The sequence below is a fragment of the Suricata suricatta genome, chromosome 10, assembly GCF_006229205.1.
Source record: "Suricata suricatta isolate VVHF042 chromosome 10, meerkat_22Aug2017_6uvM2_HiC, whole genome shotgun sequence".
Classification (NCBI taxonomy): Eukaryota; Metazoa; Chordata; class Mammalia; order Carnivora; family Herpestidae; genus Suricata; species Suricata suricatta.
In genome coordinates, this window is record NC_043709.1 from 50,006,435 (window position 1) to 50,030,091 (window position 23,657).

The window sequence follows — 23,657 nt, forward strand, 5'->3', positions numbered from 1 at the left end:
ACACGGGGCTCAATCTCATGAACCGTGAGATCATGACCTGAGCCAAAATCAAACGCTTCACCAACTGAGTCACCCAGGTGCCCAGCATGGATTTTTCTATATTTCCTTTCAAAATCTGCTCTATTCTGTATATATTTTTTAATTTTTAATATTTATTTATTTTTGAGACAGAGACACAGTGGGAGCAGGGGAGGGAAAGAGACAGAGAGACCAGAGACACAGAATCTGAAGCAGGCTTCAGGCTCCAAGCTGTCAGCACAGAGTCGGACATGACATGGGGATTGAATTCACGAACCAAACCGAGAGATCATGACCTGAGCCAAAGTCGGAGCTCAGTCAACTGAACCACCCAGGTGCCCTTAATCTGCTTCTACTCTGAGTAAGTACTTTTCCATATGGAAACGTGACAGGGAAATAAAGACTGATTTACTTATGAAAGTCACAAACAAATCAAATTAAAATGAAGTACTCCACAAAAACAGGCCTCCCAGATCCTGAAGTGAACTTCAAGCAGGTGTAGGACACGGCCTGGGAATTTGGAACAAGAGCTAGGTACCCAGTTTTCCTAAGCTTGTCCAGTTTGCTTGGACTCTGTCATCACAAAGACTATGGCCACAGTTGGGGCTTCACTTAAGAAGAACTCATCATATCAGGAAATTACTTTGTATTTCAAACTGTTCCAAAAATATCACATCCTTGCCTCACTTCACCTCCCTACCTCCTCCTCCCCAGTAAAGAATTTAGTTAACAGATGAAGACCGCCTCTGAGAATGAGCTCTCTCTAAAAACATTAACAGCATATAAAAGGTGTTTTGAAACTAGACTGTCCAAGCTCATGACCACTGACCCACCAGACTTTCATGCTTCCCTTCCATAATTTGTTCGTAGCAAATTTTCAATTAATTACGTGTTGCATAACCGAAGGTCTGCATCCTCCTGATATCTGTATGTTGACGTCCTAATCAACCCCCTGTGAGATGGCACAAGAAGGTGGCCTTCTGGGACTTCATCGGCTTCCTGAAGGATCCGTGCCCTCAGAAAAGAGACTCCAGAGAGCTCCTCGGCCCCTGTCACCGCCATGTGAGGACGCAGCAAACACTGCCATGAAGCAGGAAGCAGGCCCTCACCAGGCACCCAATCTGCTCGGCCTTGGCCGTGGCCTTCTAAGCCGCTAGAACCATGAGACACAAATTCCTGTGGTTTGTGTGCCCCCCAACCCAGTCTGCGGTATTTTGTTACAAAACACTCTGTACACATGTTTTGTTTCATGTCTGTAGTCTTGTGTCCTCCGCTGACCAGCGCATCAGTTCCTTAAGGAACTAGCTGTGTGTCTGCCTTGTGTCGCCCTGGGAAACGGGAGCCATCAGATGAGTTGCCCTCAGCCTCAGCGTCTCACAAAAAGTGTTGGGCTCCTCTGGCACCAGGAGGATTTTTTTTTTCCATGATGAATTTTCAGGCTATAAGCGAGTCTTATTCTTCTATAGACACTGTCTTTTTTAAGAGTGCATCTGTGGGCATCAAATTTCAGCTATGTCCGATTTGACTACTTTAAGCGAGGTTCCAGACATTTCTCTCCCACTCACCGCACCCCCCCCAAACACTACCTAAATAGTGCCACCCACACTTACTACCACAGATGAGCTCTATGCAACAGGACACTGTTTAAAAAGCAAATGCATCTCTCCCAAACTCCCCCAGGATTATCAATGCCTTGGGGCACACTTTTATCTTTCTCCGGGGCAGAGCTCAATTTCCAGGACACAGGAGACGGTCCAGGAATGACAGGTGGAAGGACGGGAAGGAAGTACAGCAGGTGGAGACCTTGAGGAGCACCTGGTTCGTCCCTCACACACACTTGGGCAAGTAGCAGAAGCTAGTCCATCGGAACCAGGGCCCAGTCTGGTAGAGAATCCAGACACCGAATCCCACCCTCTTTTCTTAAGGTGATTTCACTATTAATTAATTTCTGTGGGTGTGTGCATGGTTAAATGCACATAACACAGAATTTACCATTTTAGGAACAGCTGGCTGGCTCGGTCAGCAGAGCATGGGTCTCTTGATCGAGGTTGTTAGTTTGAGTCCCATGCTGACTGTAGAGATTACTTAAAATAAGTCTTAGGGGACCTGGGTGGCTCATTCGGTTAAGCCTCAGACTCTTGGTTTCAGCTCTGGTGGTGATCTCACGGTTCGTGAGTTCAAGCCTGGCATCAGGCTCTGTGCCGACAGCATGAAGCTTGCAATTCTCTCTCTCCCTGTCTCTCTCTGCCCCTCCCCTGCTTGCACACTCTCTCTCAAACATTTAAGAAAGACAAAAGAAAAAGAAATACTTTATAGAAAAAGAATTTAACATTTTACCCGTTTTTTAAATTTTAGGTAAGGTCTACACCCAATGTGGGGCTTGAACTCATGACCCAAGATGAAGAGCTGCATGCTCTACTAACTGAGCCAGCCAGGCACCCCACATTTTACCCATTTTTTAAGCAAGCTTCACACCCAATGGGGTGTTCAAACTGACCCTGAGATCAAGAGTCACACACTCTACTAAGCCAGCCCCTTATTTTACTGGTTTTTAAGTGTACAGGTCAGTGTACACACAGTAACCAACATCCATCTCCAGGCTGTTTTCGTCTTCCCTAACGAAAACTGTTAAACCTCCCCATTTTCCTCTCCCTCAGCCTCCGACAACCCCCATTCTACTTTATCTCTATAAAGTTGACTACATCAGGTAGCTCTTATAAGTGGAATCCTGTAACATTTATCTTTTTGCACCTTGGCTTAATTAAAGTCTCCAAGGTTCATCCACTTTATAGCGTGTCAGAATTTTCTTTAGACAACCACTTTGTTGACAGCCTGCAATGGTCTAAATTAAGGGACCAATATCAGGAAGTCCCAGATTTTCCATCAGACAGACAGGCCCATTTCTCTGATCACTTTTTGCTCAAGTGAGCCTTCAGCCTGATTTTTCTTATCTCCGGGCTTCCAGACACGGGCTTGTGTAAACAACTTTCACTGCACAAATTCAGGGTCAGGCAGCATTTCCCCACCACCAGAAGATAAGAGTGTTTAAGGTTCTTAATCTTTCATTTCAACTACTTTGGGAGACCTGGAAAATGGAACAAGAAAAGCAGGAAATCACAAGCAATTTGGGAATCTTCTCTACACTAAAATGTTATTAATAATCTTTTTTTTTAAGTTACTCAGATATAACACACATAACCATAAAATTTACGCATGTGAAGCATACAAGTCAGCGGTTTTAGTATTCGCACAATGTATACAACCAGCCCCAAGATCTAAATTGACAACATTCACAGACCCAGAAAGGAACCTTGTCCGCATTAGTCCCTGGACCCCACTCCTTCCCATTATGCCATCTTGAAGCTAGTATCTAGTTAACAGTTGTACATTCCAGCGGCACCTGGCTGGCTCAGTCAGTGGAGTGTGAAACTCCTGATCTCAGGGTTGGGGGTTCGAGCCCCACGTTGGATGTAGAGACCACTTTAAAATAAAATCTTAAAAAAAAAAAAAAAGTCTTACATTCCTTCTACATCTCACAAAGCACTTAGCAACCACTTAAAAGTCCAGTACATACCTGTCTGCCACCATCAGATGGATATACATACACCACAAATAACCTCAAAAATAATTGTCTAGTAAACATTACATTCAGAAATTTTATAATGAGGCATATCCCAAGATCTCCTCCTCCGACACTCAGATTCCAGTTAAGAATAGAAAAATTTTGGGGGCACCTGGGTGGCTCAGTCAGTTAAGTGTCCAACTTCATCTCAGGTCATGATCTTACAGTTTGTGGGTTTGAAGCCCACATCAAGCTCTGTGCTGACAGCTCAGAGCCTGGAGCCTGATTTGGATTCTGTGTCTCCCTCTCTGACTCTCTCTCTCTCAAAAAACATTTTAAAAAGTTTTTAAAAATAGAAGGTTTTTAAGCTAGATGTATATTCCTAAAACAGTACCATTTTTGTTTTTTACAATTAAATAATTTGAGAAGACCTAACAATGGCTAAAACACGTATTTCAGGAACGGCCTCCACTCTAGAACACCTGGGACTCTCCTCAGCCCCCTACCTCCCCACCACCACGGGAAGCTCGATCTGTCCCGCCGGTTCCATAAAGAGTCCTGCCTTGTTCCTCCAAACACATCACGAACAGGCCACTGAGTACTTCATTTGGTGATGTGCCTGGGGGTTTTTATTTTTATTTTGATACACGATCCTCTTAAATGAAGAAGCAGTATATCAAATGGGACATCGCAAGGTGCCTGGGTGACTCAGTTGTTAGGCATCTGACTTCGGCTCATGATCTCACGGTTCGTGAGTTTGAGCCCCGCTTCAGGGGAACATGAGCCCCGCTTTGAGTGAGCTCATGCCCTGCTTCGGGTTTAAAAAAAAAAAAAAAAAAACCCACAAGACTGCTTCTCTCTCTGACCCTTGTGGGATTTTTTTCTTTCTCTTTCTCTCCCTCTTGCTCACCTGCACCCTCTCTCTCTCAAAAAGAAAAAGAAAGAAATGAGACATCACAAGTTTTTTTAAAAGTAAATTAATCACAGAAAGCTAAATACTAAATAAAATACCTGTGAGCCATATGCAGATCTGAAAACCTCTACAGATTATTACCAGTGTCGCTTAGATGGAAGCATGTGCTCTGTCCACAGAGCACTCTGTTCAACAGGGACCCATCCTGGATCTGTGGGTGATCCTTGAACAGGGGCCATGTTAATCTTCTCTGCACCATTCCAAGCTCAGTATTACATACTCAAGTGAGCAGGTCCACACACCATTTTTGAAGTAAAGATTTCCCCTGGCTCCCACTTCACTTTAGAGTGGATTTCTCCTGGGATGGGGGTCAAGGTCATTAGTTCTTAAGAGTAAGTCATGGCACCTAAGTAGTTTTATTTTTTGAATAGCATCCACAGCAGTTAATGCAAAAACAAAGGCGCACATGACTGAAATCACTTACTTGGAAATGAGAGAAGGGAACCTTAGTGAATTACTTGCTGAATTAGTGTCAGAGGGAAGACAGAGTTTTAATTAAAAAATTAGACTAGTGGCAGGGCGCCTGGTTGGCTCAGCTGGTTAAGCGTCCAACTCTTCATTTTAGCTCAGGTCATCATCTCACAATTTGTGGGCTCGAGCCCCACATCAGGCTCTGCGCTGACAGTACAGGGCCTGCCTAGGATTCTCTCTCTCCCACTTTTTGCCCCTCCCCAATTCGCATGTGCACTCTTTCTCTCAAAAAGAAAAAAATTAGGGGCGCCTGGATGGCTTAGTCAGTTAAGCATCCAACTTCGGCTGTCATGATCTCGTGGTTCGTGGGTCTGAGCCCTGGGTCGGGCTCTGTGCTGACAGCTCAGATCCTGGAATCTGTTTCAGATTCTGTGTCTCCCTCTCTCTCTGCCCCTCCCCCACTCATGCTCAGTCTCTGTCTCAAAAATAATTATATAAAAAAATTTTTTTTTAATTAGACTAGTGGCCAGACGATTATGCCCAGGTAGAATATACTCCTCCTAGTGCTACTCACGTGATTTTAGTGGAAGTTAGAATTGGGAGAACAGAGGGAAAGCGGGTGATCAGACATTGGAGTGATAACATCCTTCTCCAACACGAATTTGCTCTTGATCCAGAGGAGCTCCACTACCAACTGCCCTCTACCAACCTGGTGACCCTGGAGGGTGAACATGAGTTCAGATCCATGGTCATCACCCTCAGGCATCACTCCATGGACATGCTTCTGGTTGGTTCCTGAAGACATCAAGACTTGAAAGAGAATTTGGGGCCCCTGGGTGACTCAGTCAGTTAAGCATCCAGCTCTCTGATTTGGGCTCAGGTCATGATCTCATTCATGGGTTCGAGCCCTGCATCCGGCTCTGTGCTGGGATATTCTCTCTCTCTCTCTCTCTCTCTCTGCCCCTCCCCCGCGTGTGTACTCTCTCTCAAAACAAAAAGTCTGAGCACCTGCCATGAAGCAAGCACTGTGCTACACAGTGTACCCTGCATGACAGAGAAATGTTTAAACACAGTACCTTTAAAAGAAGTCATAGATCTAGTTGTACAAAGCAGAACAATAGGTCTCATCTATTCAGAAAATCATATTATTCAAGAAACCTTAAGTTTACCATATTTATTCTGCCACTAGAACCTCAGCACTCTTAATTTGTAGCTTCAATACAACTCTTCATCTCTATTCAAAAATGGTATTTCTGACACTGAAAAGCATGATAATCTAATGTCTAACCGCCAACTAGTCGGTGCTATGTGCAAGTCCAAGTCATATAGTTCACAGGTCTCAAGTAAATACTCAGAACAGGGACTTCCCAAGGAGTGTGATTTACTGTAAGAAAGTATGTATAAGAATCAATAGGAAACCTCCAAAATGGCAAATCACTTTGGGGAAAGTTTAGTGCAACAGCTTCTACTGTGTATAGGAAGACGCCAGGCCCCTAAAACTCCCGTAGTAAACACCTCTTGGGATGCAAAGGCAATGTTATTTTAGCCAAAAAGGACAACTCCTTAGCCAACTATTGATGAAATATTTGAATGTGATCCTCTCTGTCAGCTCAGCACTGAGCACATTACGGGATCATGAGACCAGGGACACCGAGGCACTGCTCAGCCTGGCTCAGACGCTCTGCTGCCTCTTCTCCTTGGAGAGGAGCCAATTCGCTCATCACACCGGCCAAACAACAGCTGGGAGGGGGGGGCCAGATCAAAGTAAACACCCAGGGGCTCCGAGAGCAGGAGGAGCCCAAGATGAACTGGAGGTACAGATAAGGTCTACAGCTGTGATCCCTCCACATCCCCTCAGAAAAAAGACAGAAGTAGATTATTATCTATGTGACTAGAGAGGAACGAATGGTCCCACTCTACTTCATGCTCATCAATAAATGCCTGTTTGGGGGATGTCTTATTTGAAGAGCAACAGAGGAAAGAGGCCCCATCTAAAGATGATGGTAACAAAGGCTCTGAAAACTTCACAGCAGCAGGAAGAGCTGGGGAGGCCGGCGTCGGGAGAGGGAACGGCGAGACGGGAAAGCCACCAGTGTAACCATAAGGGGCGTCACACCACGGTGGACTAGCCTTGTGCTCCTTGCCAAGCCCAGTCTCTGAAAGCTATACAAGGAGACCATTTGGCTTATTTTACCAAAAAGCCTTTCTGATCTTCCAAAAACAGCTGCCTGGGAAATTGGCAGGCTCTCTGTGCTGGAAGTGTTTCACAGGGACACTATGACCACTTTGGAAACCAGACCTTTGGGGACACATTTAATAACTGCTCTCTTGCCTGGCCAGGTATTAAAATGTCTGTCTCCGGACTCTCCTGGGATGTGAGTGTGCCCTGGAGGGGAGCTCGAGACCCATTTCCCAGCACCAAGGGGAGGGAAAGTATATTAGAATAAATAAAGGCATTTTTAAAAATCCAAGGAGCAGGGCGCCTGAGCGGCTTAGTTGGTTACCTGTCCAACTCCTGATTTTGGCTCAGGTCACTGTCGCCTGGTCTGTGAGCTTGAGCCCCACATCAAGCAGATGATCTCTCTTCTCTCTGCCCCTTCCTAACTCACACGTTCTCTCTCTCAAAATAAACAAACATTAAAAACAAAAGCCCAAGTGACTGCCATGAGCCCAGAACACCAATCACAGCTCCCAGGTAGGCCCAGCCACTGCATTTCCAAGAGTCTTATGAGCGACTCTGACAACCATCCAGGGTGAACCCCACTACTCCAGGGCTCCAGCCAGGAGCCTCGGTCCACTCCCACAGCTCCACCCAGGGCTGTGTTTGTTTTCTCCAGCCCAGATCGCCCTCCCGACCTTGAGTGCCACACAGCCAACACCCTACTGCAATGCCCACGGCCCAGTGAGCCTTTACAAAGTGGAAAATATCTCAAAGGCAGGGCCAGATATTTGGGAAAGTGCCTCCTTGGCCTGCGCCAGGTTCGGGGGCCAGATTTATGCCTGCCATACATCTCTCGCTGGCATCAACCACAGACACCTGCTGGGAGTCCAGATCCCATCCCCTGGCCCGGCGGCGAGGTCCCATCTGCCTGAGGTCCAGCCACTTCCCAAAGTATGGTCTCCTCCTTCTCCACAAAGCCTGGTCCCAGGGCAGCCACAGCACACCAGCAGGACTAGCCCTCTGCACTTTCTAGGTCATGGTCAGCCATATGCATTTCCCACCTTGGGCACCTCATACAGGACCCTTGGAACCGGACTGACTTCCCATGTACTGTTAAATACTTCGAAAAGGACCTAAAAACAACCATGCAAATAAAAAACTATGGGCTGCATTTTTTAAAAGTTATTTATTGAGAGGGAAAGAGAGAATGGGGAGGGGGGAGTGGCAGAGAAAGGGGGAGAAACAATCCTAAGCAGGCTCCACACTTAGCGAAGAGCTCGATGCTACAAACCTGAGATCCCGACCTGAGCCAAAATTAAGAGTCAACCGCTTAACCCACTGAGCCACCCAGGCGCCCTGGATTTTATTCACTGTTGATGAATGACAAATCACACGTGGATGAATCATATGACACTGCATTGGGCAAAAGCTGTCAGCTACAGAAAGAGTATATACTCCACAAGTCATTTATATGAAGCACAGAGCCTGCTTCAGAGCCTCTGTCCCCTCTCCTCCTGCCCCACACCCACTTGCATTCTCTCTCTTAAAAAATAAATAAACTTTAAAAAAAAAAAAGCATAGTGGTACAAGCTGAGAGCTGAAAATATTACTGATTAGGAATGGACACAAAGTGCCCGCTTCAGCAGCACATATACTGGGGGGGGGAGGGAGGGGGAAGCATTGGACACAAAAGAACCTTCTGGGGACCAGAACATACACTATTTTGAGCTGGAAATAACAGGTAGTTGGGAGGGGGAAGAAAGGAGAGAAATTGAGGGGAAGAGACACTCATTAAGCTGTTCCATTAAAATTTATACATTTTACTTTATACTAGTTACACCTCAATTTTCAAAATTCAAATATCCATACAAATAAAGATGAAGATTCTGTGTCTGAAGATAAACCTCACTCACTCCCTTCTTAGCCCTCAGGAACAAAAATTTTTTTGTTTATGGGTTGGGGTTTTTTTTTTTTTTTATAAAAGACGACTAAAGACTAGTAATAAACTTTAATATAACATATAGCTAAAGAACACAAAAACTTTCAAAATGACAATATTCTTAAATTTTTTTTAAATGTTTAATTTTGAGAGGGAGAGAGACAGACAGAGCTGGAGCAGGGGAGGGGCAGAGCGACAGGGAGACACAGAATCCGAAGCAGGCTCCAGGCTCTGAGCTGTCAGCACAGAGCCTGACGTGAATGCAGGGCTCTAACTCCTGAACTTCGAGAGAGATTGCTACCTGAGCAGAAGAGGAGGGACGCTTAACCCACGGAGCGGGAGTCCCATTAAAATGACAATATGTTTTAAGAAAGGGGCGCCTGGCTGGCTCAGCTCTGGCTAAGCAACCAACTCTTGATTTTGGCTCAGGTCAGGATTTCACAATTCATGAGAGCGAGCCCCCACACAGGGCTCCACATTCAGTGCAAAACCTGCTTAGGATTCTGTCTGTCCCTCCGCCTGCTTACATGCTAGTTCCTTCTCTCTTGCTCTCTCTCTCTCTCAAAAATAAATGTTAAAAAAAATTTTTAACATTTATTTTGAGAAGCAGAGACAGCACAAGTTGGGGAGGGGCAGATTGAGAGAGACAGACAAACAGACAGACAAAGAATCTGAAGCAGGCTCCAGGCTCTGAGCTGTCAGCACAGAGCCCAACGTGGGGGGTCGAACTCACGAACTGCGAGATCATGACCTGAACCAAAGTCAGATACTTAACTGAGCCACCCAGGTGCCCAGTAAACATTTTTTAAAAGGATAAACTCATCTGTACTATACTGTCCTGTAAATGGTAGGTAACAATACCTGTCCCATGGGGTTGCTGATGGTTAACTGAGGAGGTAACACAATAAAGCACTTAATACAGTACCTATCCATCCACACAGCACATACTCATCACTCCTGGTTTGCCATAATTATCTGTCCATTGCCTTTAATCCCTTTCAGCCCATCCCTCAAAAATTTGGCAGGCGTTCAGTGTGTGTAAAATGAACCCAGAAGCTCTCTCAAAGCACGCAAACCATCCACGATTCCCACCTGACTCCATAAGAAAATACAAAGCTGGGAGGTGCTTCTGACGCCAGTGTCCACACAAACCTCTGGGCACACCAGGGTGTCCTGGAGGTCGGGTAAATATGGCATGTATATACCCGAGGGGGTCTTATGTCAAACTTCGAGGAAAGCGGCGAGGTCTTTAAGCAGCGGCCGCTGACCCACCTCCCTGGGTGGGTCACCCTTCCTGACCCACCCACGTGCTTTCGCCCTCCGCACCTCCATTTCAGGCACCTCCATTTCAGGAACAGCGTTAGCAACACCTGGGATTTAGAATATTCCTGGTTCTCCACCTTATAAAACTCTAATCAAGGTATTCCTAGCTTTTTTATGCAAGTTTAACTGATGATGGCTTAGGCTATTTCCTTGAACTATCAACACCACTCTGGCTTACTACCCCTGCAAAGCAAAATATTTATTTTCAGCAACATCAACATGCAAAAATCGAAAGAACAGGAAAGTACAGTTAAGAGAAACAAAAATACCACGATAAGATTAGCAATCGATATGCAATTTTAAGGATACCCTTAAGAAGTCGCCATTGTATGAAAGCATATTTTGCACCCACCGTATGCATGCCACAATGAATCTTAACTTTAGATAATTAGTCAATGAAGGGGAACAAATGAAACTTGGAGGGAAACTGAAAAATCAAACTGTCCTTTTTAGGATTAACCTGCAGGAACCTCTGGCTGCCTCTACCCAGAGACCCCAGAATAAAATTCATATGCAAATTTTTTCTATTACAAAAAAAAAGCAAGACAATAATAGGAGGGGGGAAAAAACAACAACACAGAAGCCAAATGAGATTTATGCTATCACCCAGAGAGGTAAATTCTTTGGGGTTTTTTTTCCCCTTCCCTATTCTTGTATTTAAACCATACATGCCATTTTTATTTTTTATTTTTCTTATATTTGTTTTATTCTCGAGAGACAGAGCACAAACCGGGGAGGGGCAGAGACAGAGGGAGACACAGAATCCGAAGCAGGCTCCGGGCTCTGAGCTGTCAGCACAGAGCCGGACACAGGGCTCCAATTCACAAACTGCAAGATCATGACCTGGGCTGAAGTCAGATGCTCAACCAACTGAGCCCCCTAGACGCCTGTGTACATGCTTTTTAAAAAATCTTTTCCAATTAAAAAATTTTTGTGAAGATCTGTGTACTGAATACTTTAACAGCTGTTAATGTTTGTTGGTCAAGGAGCACAAAGTTTCAGTTCAGCAGGATGAGGGAATTTAAAGAGCTAAGGCACAGGCAGGAGAACTATAGTCAATATTGTACTGAACACAGGAAATACGCTGCAACAGACTGCGGGTGCTCTCCTCACTAAAATGATGGCTAACTGGGAGGAAATGACAGAGTCATTAGCTTGACTGTAATAATTCACTATGTATATCAAGTCATGATTGCAGCCCTTAAATACGTAACAATTTTTATTTAAATAACAATATAAGAGGTGGTGGTAATGGAGGAGGGCACTTGTGGGGAAGAGCACTGGGTGTTATATGGAAACCAATTTGACAATAAACTATTTAAAAATAAATAAATAAATAAATAACAATATATAAAGTATTGAGACATTTATTTGAGTATTACTAGGGACCAGGCCCTGTCTATGCTTTTAACATGCATCAACTTCTTTGACATTCAAAACGACTTCAAGAAAGCTATGATTACAAAGATCAGTTCTACTAAGAAACCTGCCCACAAGACACTGAATACACTTAACACCGCTGATACACAAAAAAGTGTTAAAATGGTAAACGTTTTGTTATGTATATTTTACCACAATTTTTAAAAGAGAGAAAGAGACTCACGCGAGGTCACATAGGTCTAAGGGGCAGAGCCAGAATCCGAATTCATAGCGCCTGGCTCTAGAACCTGTCTTCTAACCACTGCGGCCTACAAATCTTTTTTATCCTCTACAAATATTTTCAAATAGTTGAAGGTCTATATATCAGACAGGTTTGATGTTGGACCTTTACTGGGCTTCCAAATTTCCCACCATTAAAAACAATGTATTGATGAGCCTTCTTATAACAGATATTTTCATATATCCTTGGGTTTCGGAGGGGGTTTTAATTTTGTGGGGTTTTTGTTCTGTTTTCTTGTTTTATAATTTAAGGGTACACTTTTAGAAGTAGAACTGCTAGGTGAGAGCAGAAAGCAAAAAATTTATATAACCAGGTGGGAAAGCTGTCAACCAGAGCTCATTTTGACCAGCTTACAAGGAAGCCTAATATAGTAGAGAAGATAATTTGCAACAAGTAACTGTAATTTGATGGTTCTAAGTCTCAGGGTAAGAATCAGTAGGTATTTCAGGGGCACGTGGGTGGCTCAGTTCACTGAGCATCCGACTTTGTCTCTGGTCATGATCTCATGGTTCATGGGTTCAAGCCCCACATCAGGTTCTGTGCTGACAGCCCAGAGCCTGGAGGCGGTTTCAGATTCTGTGTCTCCCTCTCTCTCTGCCCCTCCCCCACTCATGCTCGCTTGCTCTCGCTCGCCCGCTCTCTCTCTCTCTCAAAAATAAACATTTTTGAAAAGTGAATAAACATTAAAAGTTATTTACAAAAGAATCACTAGATGAGAGTCACAAAGGAGGTTGTCCATGACTAAAGAAGTGCTGCTATTCAGGAACATAATTAACTGCCTCTGAAATGTCCCTTGGAGTCAGTACTCCTCAAACCCCACCTCGACAGCTGTGCAGACTCATGGGCCCACACAGCCACAAGGTTCCCACTTGTTTTTTACTTGGACCATCACCTGCTTTAAAGTTCTTAGTCCAAACTAGCAGGAGAGTGGAGAATCCGTAAGAGGCCCTCAGATGAATCAGCTGGTGATCTCATCGACATTAAATCCGCATAAATGCGAAGGTCACCCCTCATCCCCTCTCCTACAACGGCAAGGAGATCTTTCATGTTGTATTCCGGCAAAAAGTTTCTGTCGATAATGACTCATCACAGACCTTGCAGCCAAGATCCATGAGAATTAGCTCTCTTATTGATTCCTGCCAGGAGGAAATAAATGTTTGGAGAAACAACTAAACTATAATAGCAAATGGTTTTAAGGATCTTACTGAAAAGGAGAGTTACATAAAAGTTTCTTTAAAGGCCGTGGGGAAAACATGAAGAAACTGATATTATCAGCCTAAAGCCAGTCCAACGGGTCTCTCGGAAACCACAAACAGAAGCCCAGGCAGCTTGAGGAAGACTGTCAGAACACCGAGCCCTCTTTTGCCCAGAGGGAGCACACCGCGTTATTCTAAATAGGAATTTATACATCGGGGTTTAGACCACTCATCATTCCCTTCTACTTGACCACTCTGAGACAGAGTGAGGACTGAGGAAGAGGTTTTCCGAACAGCATGGACACTAAAGTTACAAACACTGTAGCCCATACTCGAAAGTGGCTCAGAGAGGAGCAGTGAAGGTCCTTCCGTTCTTGTGACAAGGAAAAAAACCTCTGTCACAAGGTATGGCGATTTGACGATCATTTTGCAACACACACAGGGAATCATTACTGTTGCACAAGTGAAACATACACACAATTACACCTCAACCATGTTTTTTAATTTAAAAGGACAATTTCAAATACATTACAGAAACTTTAAACACCCTCCAAAAAATGTTACTATCTACTCAAAAGTCACCCCTGCCCCACCAAGCCATTCTCTCTGTAACTTCAGGTGAGCACAGATAACAAAGAAATACAGTTTAGGAATTTTTTTTAATTAAAAAAATCCCTTTATAGTTCATGTGATTTTAGGTCAAGATATGCGACCATATACTATTCAGTTAAGTGAAGCTCTACGCAAATCACTGAAGTTACAAACCATTAACACATAATAAATATGATCTATTCTGTATTCCAATTTTTCCCAAAACCACAAGTTTCCACAGGTCCATTACAGTTTCAAGAAAATATAAACATATAAGCATACAAATTAAAAAGAAATAACTGAATCCTCGTGTCCCAATTCAAAGATGGAACTGAAGAACTAACTCAACAAACACGAAGACACAGTCCCTTCCCTGTGACTAAGCAATTCCACTCCTGGGATTTAACCTACAGAAAAGTTTCACACACACATGAAAGGAGGCACGTAAAGAAGTGTATTGCAATGTCATTTGTAATAGAGAAAAATGGGAGGAAATAATAATTAAATGTCCATCAACAGGAAAATAGGCACATTACAGTGTACAGCAATGAAAAAGAATGAACTAGAGCAGCAAGAATCTCAAAAACAAAGCTGAACAATAGACGTTGAGCCACAGAAGAAAATATGCAATATGACACTACATCCACAAGTTTATGAAAAAGAAAAAAAACAGGTAAAGTAACACTTAACTATTGATCATTAATACTTACATAGACACCAGTAATTAAAGTATTAAATACATGGATGGCAATGATAAACAACTGGAGAGAAAGAGATGGGAGAAAAAAACAAGCTAGGGATACTCAGAGGCTTCAACTACATCTGCAATGTCGTTTTTGTTTTTTGTTTTTTGGGGTTTTTTTTACTGTTTTTATTTATTTTAGAGAGAGAGAAAGATACCATGAACAAGGGAAGGTCTGAGAGAGAGGGAGACACAGAATCTGAAGACAGGCTCCATGCTCTGAGCTAGCTGTCAGCACAGAGCCTGACACGGATCTCGAACCCACGAACCATGAGATCATGACCTGAGTCGAAGCCGGACGCTTAACCGACTGAGCCACCCAGGCGCCCCTGCAATGTATTACTTTTAAAGTTGGATAATCAGCAGGGGCGCCTGGGTGGCTCAGCCGGTTGGGTGTCCAGCTTCAGCTCAGGTCATGATCTCACAGTTTAGGAGTTTGAGCCCCATACCGGGCTCTGTGCTGACAGCTCAGAGCCTGGAGCCTGCTTCAGATTCTAGGTCTCTCTCTCTGCCCCTCCCCTGCTCATGCACTGTCTCTCTGTCTCAAAAATAAAATAAAGATTAAAAAAAAATTTCAAGTCGGACGATTAGCTATAAAGGTATTCATATACTTTTATATAGTTACTATATTCTGAATAACTATTGTTAATTAATGTACTATGAATTACTATATTCTGCATGACTTTTTTTTATTTATTTACTTTGAGAGAGAGAAAGAGTTGGGGAGGGGCAGAGAGAGGAGGGCGGAGAAAGGGAATCCCAAGCAGGCTCCTGCTCTCAGCAGTGCAGACCCCCGGCACAAGGCTCAAATCCATGAACCACAAGATCATGACCGAAGATCTATCCCAATCTCAGATACACTTTGTAGTGTTTCTAGAAAGTCACCATTCATTCTATGCACCTATCCAAGGAGATCACCCCTGTTAGAGACACACATACCAATTCCGAAATTTCTGAGGCAAATCTCAACCTTTTCCAAACACACATCAGTGCTTCTTCTACAGACAAAGGAGTCGCAGTGCTCAACTGGAATTGTACAAAACGAATAAATCAAGGGTCTTATCATTTATTTTAAATGCCTCTTAAATGTATTTAAATCTCTTCTGAATTCTTCTATGCTCATTTATCACGGCTGTTACCATTCAAACTGCCTTACATGTTGGTCTCCTCACATAATCCCAGAGAGTTCCTTCCACAGAAGGGAGACTCCTTCATAATAACCCGACTGTATGTAGTACTAAGGTCTGAGCAGGATCCGTGCTCGATGATACTTACTGCAAACATCTGAGCGATCTCAGTGTGCCAATAAGGATGGGAATGACTCAATTTTTGGAATTCAGCCCGATTCTTTACATTTTCTTTGCTGAGAATATACAGCAATATAGAACCAGCCTCCAGAACTGCTTCATTTTCCACTCCTTGAAACAAATCTCCAAAGCTTATTAATTACAGACTGCTCTTTCCATTACAACAAGCCAGGCAGAAACCCCCAAGTTCTTAGCAGTTGTGACATTCATCACACTCATTATCATTCACACCCGTGTAGTGTATATAGATATACTTTGTTAGAGGACAATGAATGTAATCACTATGAAAACAAGAAAGCTAGAAATTCAAACGGTCCTAGGCTTCCCCTGAATGTCTGCAGTAAATGTACAATATATGTACATCTATATACATGTTTGTAAAGATTTCACAGTAAATCCTGATATGCAATAAGACCCTGCCCTATTTGGTTGCCGTCCCCCTCTCCCTTTCCACTACTTGAGACTACTCTACCCAGGCTTAATGTAACCGTAACCCTACGATTTCCCTTCCCATTGCCCCCCCCAACCCCCTGCCCAGGCTCCAAGCACTGACTTCTGCTAAGTGGCAAAGTTTACCGCAACAAGACTGCTGCTTGCCCTATCCCGGTTTTTTAAAGCGTGGGTTCTCACACCAGACTGCCCATTTTCTAACCCTAGTTCCTCTGTTTACCGGCTACTGTTTACCCTCTCTGTGCCTCTTCTATAGAGATTATCCATGCCTACCTCACTGGGTTGGTGTGAGGCTGAAACGAACCAATAAAGGTAAAATGCACTGAGCCACCCTTGTTATCAACAGTAAGAGTATCCCTTCCACACGTGTATCAACAATGGTCTCTTTATAGCTGAAAAGAAAAACTGGACTGTCTACTCCACTGCTCACAACACTTCGCTCCCGACACCAGGGATGTGGGGTTTTCCCTCACACCAAGTAAGCAGTTCTCCAGTTCTCCGCAGACACCAACCGGGGGTCCGTCCTACAATTCAGCTCCATTCTGACACCCGGGACCTGGGGTCAGCACAGACGCCGCGGGTTAAGAGCTTAGTCCCGGCAGATACCCTCCACACACGTTCACGTGCAACTGCAAATTCAGATGGTGATCTATGCTTATGACTAAGCAACTGTGTAGAAATCACGGCTCCCCGGGACGCCCTTGTCAGGTTCAATCATTCACCAGGATGCCCCACTGGACTCAGGTAAGCACTCTAATTACTATCACCTGCTTTCTACAAAGGCTACAATTCATGAACAGCCAAGTGACGAGATGCCAAAGACGAGGTAGGAGGGGAAGGGGCCTAGAGCTTGTGTGCCACTCCTCCAGCCCCTCCTGTGTTCCCCAACCCAGAAGCTCTTCCAAACTCCTTCCGTTATACACACTACACATCACGATATCACAGTGGCTCTTTGTGACTTTGTACTGGACTGCAGGCTCTTGAGGCGGGATACCGGCCTCCCTCCTCTTTGAATCCCAGGGCCAAGCACAACACCAGCTAGAGAGCAGGCACTCAATAAATGTTTGTTGATACCATAGAAGCAGGAAAGTAACCTCTCTTCTACCACATAAATCATACAGCAGTGCAGAAAGTTCAGGAAAGAGTAGCAGGGGCCTAGGGAGAACAACCCTAACCACCCACATCCCTAGAAAATTCTAGAGCCCCCACCACACTGTCAGAACTTCCACAGGATCTAAAAAGTTTACTTCCAGGCGGCTGGTGGCTCAGCCGGTTGAGTGTCGGACTTTGATTTTGGCCGAGGTCACAATCCCAGGCATGTGGTATGGAGCCCTGTGCTGGGCTTGATGCTGGGTGTGCAGCCTACTTAAGGTCCTCTCTTTCTCTCCCTCTTTCTGCCAGCTCGTGATCTCTCTCTAAAATTAAAAACACTTTACTTCACGCATACACACACACACACACACACACACACACACACACGGAGGGAGGGGGCGCCTGGCTGGCTCAGTCGAGAGTCAAGATGCAACTCTTGATCTCAGGGTTATGAGTTTGAGCCCCATGTTGGATATAGAGATTACTTAAATTAAAATTAAAAGAAAAAATAAGACTTTACTTCTGCTGAGTTAACATTTCCACAGATCAACAGTATTAATTGCTTCTACATTTTGAGAAGGAAGACAAAAAAATGTTTTTGTGGAAGATCCAAAGTAAGGCTCTACAAACTAGTATTGAGTGAAATAGAAATTGTAATCAGCATGTTTCCCGAAAACCACTTTTTTTAATCCATCTATGGGCACTGCACTAAAATATTAATTATCAGGTACCCATTGGTGCCTGAAGAATAAAATGCAGTGATAACCACACTCAAGACCGTATATCTCATATTCAAAGATGTTGCAAAAATACAACCAGCTAGTCCTCATCAGTTTTCCCAAGTTTCTTACCAAAAATAAACAACACAGGTTAAGAAAGGGATTTTAACCTGACAGAAAAATAAGAACTACCAAAATAAAAACATTTCTATCGAAACTTCTTGAGTTTATTTCCTAACATCTTTTTGTCATTAATTTTGAGATGGGGGGCATTACATCCACATTCTGGTCATCAAAGGCTTTATTCTAAGAAAGTTAATAATACTGAAATGGTCTAAGAAGTTTGCTTTTACAGTCCATATCCACATCAGGATTTATTTTTCTCTTGTTCCTTCAAATAAATCCTAACCACTTTCAGTTCAAGGATGATGACCTCATGCTTCCGAATCTCTCTTGAAGGGACCTCTCTTTTGAGCTTCAGAACCCAGATTCGCGTAGCCAGCTGGGTGCTGTATTTGTGTCTGAAACTGAACAATCCCACCACCTAGCCAGACCTGCTTATCTCCTTCCTGTGTTCTCCAGCTCCCCAGCAGCAGGACCGTCCTCTCAGCCGCCCCCGCCCCCCACACACACCTTCTTTCCTCCCCTCTCTCCCAGCTCTGTCGGTCAGATGCCAGTCTACCTAGTCAGCCTCAGGAATCCGCACCTCCCCCACTGCAACTGCCCCACTGCAAGCCCTAATGACCATCACCCAGGTTACCGCAATGGCCTCCCAAACAATACCCTTGCTTCTCTCTAAGCTCTGCCATAAACTGCTCAGCTGCAAAAGCACAGATCTGATCCCACTGCTTCTCCCTAAGCGGCTCCTCCTCACCCAGGAAGTAAAATCCAGAGTCCTGAGCCTGGCAAACAAGGCCCCTTTAGAGCCTGCTTCCTTTCCCGGTCGTTCACCACACCCGCAGATGTGTCCTTCCCGGTCTGCTCCGCCCACAAAGCCACCTGGTGCTCCAGACACACCACGGAGCTCCCTCTTGTGCTTCTGTGCCTCTGGCTTTCTCTCCACACACCAGTGTCCACAGAGGCATACCCACCTGCTCCGTCAGTGCCCATCCGCCACCGACTCAAACGTATAGTCACCACCCCCTGAATGGGTACAAGTTTACCAGACTTAACTCTCCCCCTCTTCTCCAAGGGGGCCCATATTCTTTCTCCTCCTCCACTTCTGGTCCAAACACCATCCCTCTCAAACACCATGCCTCCCGCTGCGGAGGCAGCCAGCTCCTTGAGGGAACCTTAGTGCCTCACCTGTATCCTCCACTCCCCATACGCTTTCTTCCTACTCAAGTCTCTCATCTACAAATGATGACAACACACCAACGACTCCCTCCACACCACGGCCTCATTTCAGGGCACTGTCTTTCCTTCCCAGCCAAACCATGGGAGAGCGAGCAGCCTGCACCCACCTTCCCTGTCTCCTCCGCAGCTATTCAGTGCTCCTCCCTCTGCAGGCGGACTGCCTCTCCGGTTTTCCCAAGAGTCTCTCCTCAAGGTCTCCAGAGACTCCTACTGGCTCAACTTCAGTCCCTGGCTTTCCTGTGGGTTGCATTTGCCCTACTGACCATGCCCCTGTCCTTGAGGTAGGCCTGTCCCTGAGCTCCCAGAACACCACTCTCCTGGCTTTCTTCACCTCTCTAGTCACTCACTGTGGTTCTCGCTGGAGACACACCCTTCTTCTCTGCCTATCCTTTAAATGCAAGGGGCACCTGGAAGACTCAGCTGGCTGAACACGGGACTTTGACTCAACTCATGATCTCACTGTTGGTGGGTTCGAGCCCAACCTCCCACTCACCACTGGCAGTGGGAGCCTGCTTGGGCTTCCCTGTCCCCCATCCCTCTCTCTGACCCTCCCCAACTTGCATGCTCTCTCAAAATAAACAAAACTGTAAGCAAACTTATAAATGAATGAATGAATGAATGAATGAATGAATGCTGGTGAATCCTCCTCGCTTGGGCCCCCTCCTCCTATAGCTTCAACAAATCCCAGAGCTCTCTCGCCAGGTCAGGTATACCTCCAACCAGCCCAGGAAACGCTGACACCCCACCCACAGCCCAAAAAAACACACCCAGATTCATTCATTCATTATTTATTGACTGCCTGGAGTCAATACACGGTCTGAATTTATCCTCCCTTCCAAAGCAAATCTTTCGTCGATATTCCCTTAATTGGCAAGTGACAACATCACCTTCCCAGTCACCCAAGCCAAGGAAGCCATGACTCACCCCTGTCCTCTTTCCCCCCACCCCGATACTGACATCCAGACCCACCACGTCCCCCCAGTTCACCAATATCTGCAACCTGGCCCCCCTTCCACTTCATCCCCACTCTCACTGCCTGCCGTCCACCTCAATAACTAGACAGCCATGGAGACCTGGGAGAGGTCACTCCTGCAAGTCCTGATGGCCACAAAGAACAGGTCAGTACTCTGCATGGGCTTTTAGCTTTCTATGTCTGCCTTTTTTGAGGGACATAAATTATGCAGCTCGGGGAATCCACTGCTTCACACTTCAGTCCATTCTCCCTTCTGATCACTAAAATCGTTAAAATCAATCACTGCCTCAATGAATGTAATGCTATATGCATATTCAGAGATACAGTTATTAAACATTATTTGAAGTAACATTAAGGGTCTGGAGCCTTGGTACTCTGCTTGCCACAAAACGGCAATGCGACATTTTAGTTCACCTAAACCATTCTGACTCTACTCATTTCCATAGAACCAACATTTCAAATTAAAATGAAACAAAATGTGAGCAGCTACTAAATCTGCCACCTCTTCATATTCTCGTATTACACATTTTCCAAATCTAAAATGCAACACAGAAAAAATAAAATCCAACAGAGAATTGCAGGGACACTATGATGTGCTTAATGAAAAAAAAACAGGAGTCACTACAAAAATAAATTCTTGTGATTTCTCTGACTAAAAACAAAACTTCCTATACTTATGTATTTAACCATGTTCCTTTCTAGTGAATAACAAAAAACTCAGACTCTTCACATTAAAAGGAACCATTCCATCCAGTCCATTCCTTTAGAGTTACAGTTATGTCTTTCCGAATTATCAATAACCCCTCAAATGTTTAAACGTCAAATTTTAAAGAAATATCCTTCCCCATGGGGTCTTGCTGAAATATCTCCTGAAGTTTATAGGAAATTAGAAACAGATGAAAGTTCTAAATAAATTGCTCAGATTGAAGATAATTCTTCTTGAGAATGACAGTGTCTCAGTAAAATGAATCAAGTTAATCATCACACTCACGAATCATTCAAGATGGCCTCTGTGAAGCAAAGATCCTAGCCCTCCAGCGTTTTCATTCTTGTCAGGAAGGCAAGCAATCAGAGGACAAGACATTGTAAGAAGTGAGCCTTCAACTGGATATCCACGGATCCCTGAATGGAGAAGCTGAGTTAACCACTCTACACAGGGTGGGCAAGGGGACAGAAGCCTCTGGAAGCCTCACATTTGGATATATCATATTAGACAAAAGACTCTGATGTTATATAATAGAATTTAAAAGAAACCGATTTGGAACATTTACCTCACAAGGGTAAATGCAGACCAACTGGAATACAAGAGGACGCTGGAAACAAAAGACAACATTTAATCTTCCAAAGGAAATGAATATACACTTCCCTCGCTCCCAAATGGGACCGCACACCGGCCCATTAGCCCTCATCCTTCAGTAAGCCCCATGGCTAACCTACCCGCACTGTCCTGGCGTTCTCCGTAAGCCCAGGACTTGCCTATATTCATCCTGCCCAGCTTCTGAGGAATGTAGCATTGCTGGGGGGCTCTTTCTTCAACAGTTGTTGACACCATGTTTAAAAACTCCTGCAATAATTAACTGTTTCCCTTGGCTTGCATGAAACCCATTCTTGTTGGAACTATATAAGGATGAATTTAATAAACCACTCAGTACCCCGTTGATTTCTTTCCCAGGCCATTCCCTCTTTAGGAAAAGAAATAATTCATATTCTAATCATATTCCACATACTCTACTCATTTCTCAAACACTCATGACTAACCAATTCACTTAAGTTCAACCTCCCCCAACAAGATAGGACCTAATACAGCTATTTTGTAACTAATTCATTTGGCGTCCCAGTACATTTCATGGAATCCCTTTCAAGCCTTCTATCACTGTTACTTTCCCTCCAAACAAGAATTCAGGGGTAACCTGGGTGGCTCAGTGGGTTAAGCGTCCCACTTCAGCCCAGGTCATGATTTCACAGTTTATGGGTTCGAGCCCTGCATCAGGCTCTGTGGTGACTGCTAGCTCAGAGCCTGGAGCCTGCTTCAGATTCTGTGTTTCTTTCTCTCTCTCTGCCCCTCCCCTGTTCATGCTCTGTCTCTCTCTCTGTCTCTCAAAAATAAATAAATGTAAAAAAATAAAAATAAAAATAAATGAATACTTTCACACACATTATCTTTTTTAACCCCTCTAGAATACCTGTTGTAAAGATTAGCAAGCTGATACTCAAAACGTTAAGGAACCTCTTCAAAGCCCCCAGAGCCAGTCAATGACAGATTCAAAATTAAGAGGACTTACCAATTCCAGATCCCTAGACTTTTCTACCACATCATAGTATCTTAATACGAGCTCCTATCAAATTGTTCTTAATGAATAATGCTAATGCTCCTAGAAATAATAGTCAACGTTTACTGAATATGAACTCAAATGGATAATGCCCCAAGTCTTTTATATGAATAAGAGAGAATATTTACGTAGGAGTATCAGTAAAAATTTACGGTTCAGCTAAATTTACAAGTGATTAAAAGTTTTCACAATGGCATTCAGAAGATAAAGCCAATTTTAGACAACAAATTTATTGTAAGAAACACAACCAAAGAAGGGGAGGTGGGGGACAGAGAGGGAACAGCAAACCCCAAGAGGCTCATGTGCTCTGAAGGAAGAGGTTTCCCACCAGATTCCAAAACCCATGCCAGTTTTATGGAGCATAAATGAATTCTGGAGCGTTAGCCAAACAGATCACGTGACTCCCTGAGCTTCGTTAAAACTTGTGTTCAGACTGCGCACAAGTACACTTACTTGTGCACTGTGGACGCGTCCAGCGATGCTCAAACACTGTGAGTGGGAGGCCAGAGGGCTGGGAACCCAGCCACAGCGCGTGGAAATGGATTCAAAGGACAGCGACACATCCCCTTTGCTGTGAGTTACTGAAGTCACATAAATTACCTCATCCCATTTGATCTCCTGAAAACCAGGAAGAAGACAGTGACTCAGTCCCTAAACAATGAGCATAAGGCAATTTACACCTTCTGGAGGAAAAAAGAAACCCCCAGGAAGAAGCAAAAATCTGTCACCAGGTCAAGCCAGTAGCCTGGAGCAGAACTCTGCAGCCAGAATACCGAAGCCAGGGGCAAATAAGAGCGGAAGAACAAAAGGAAGTGGAAAGAAAAAAGGAAGAGAAAAGAAAAAACTTCAGTGTG

At 44.3% G+C, this 23,657-nt stretch overlaps 1 protein-coding gene and 1 non-coding gene across 2 annotated transcripts in view; both read right to left on the bottom strand.

Annotated features, from left to right (window-relative positions):
* RASSF3 (Ras association domain family member 3) overlaps positions 1-23,657 on the bottom strand; it is a 68,754-nt gene that overhangs the window by 29,579 nt on the left and 15,518 nt on the right. The gene's annotated exons all lie outside the window — the stretch shown is intronic.
* On the bottom strand, positions 4,681-4,786 carry LOC115305835. Its single transcript, XR_003915021.1, has one exon. It is a non-coding gene; the product is annotated as a U6 spliceosomal RNA (small nuclear RNA).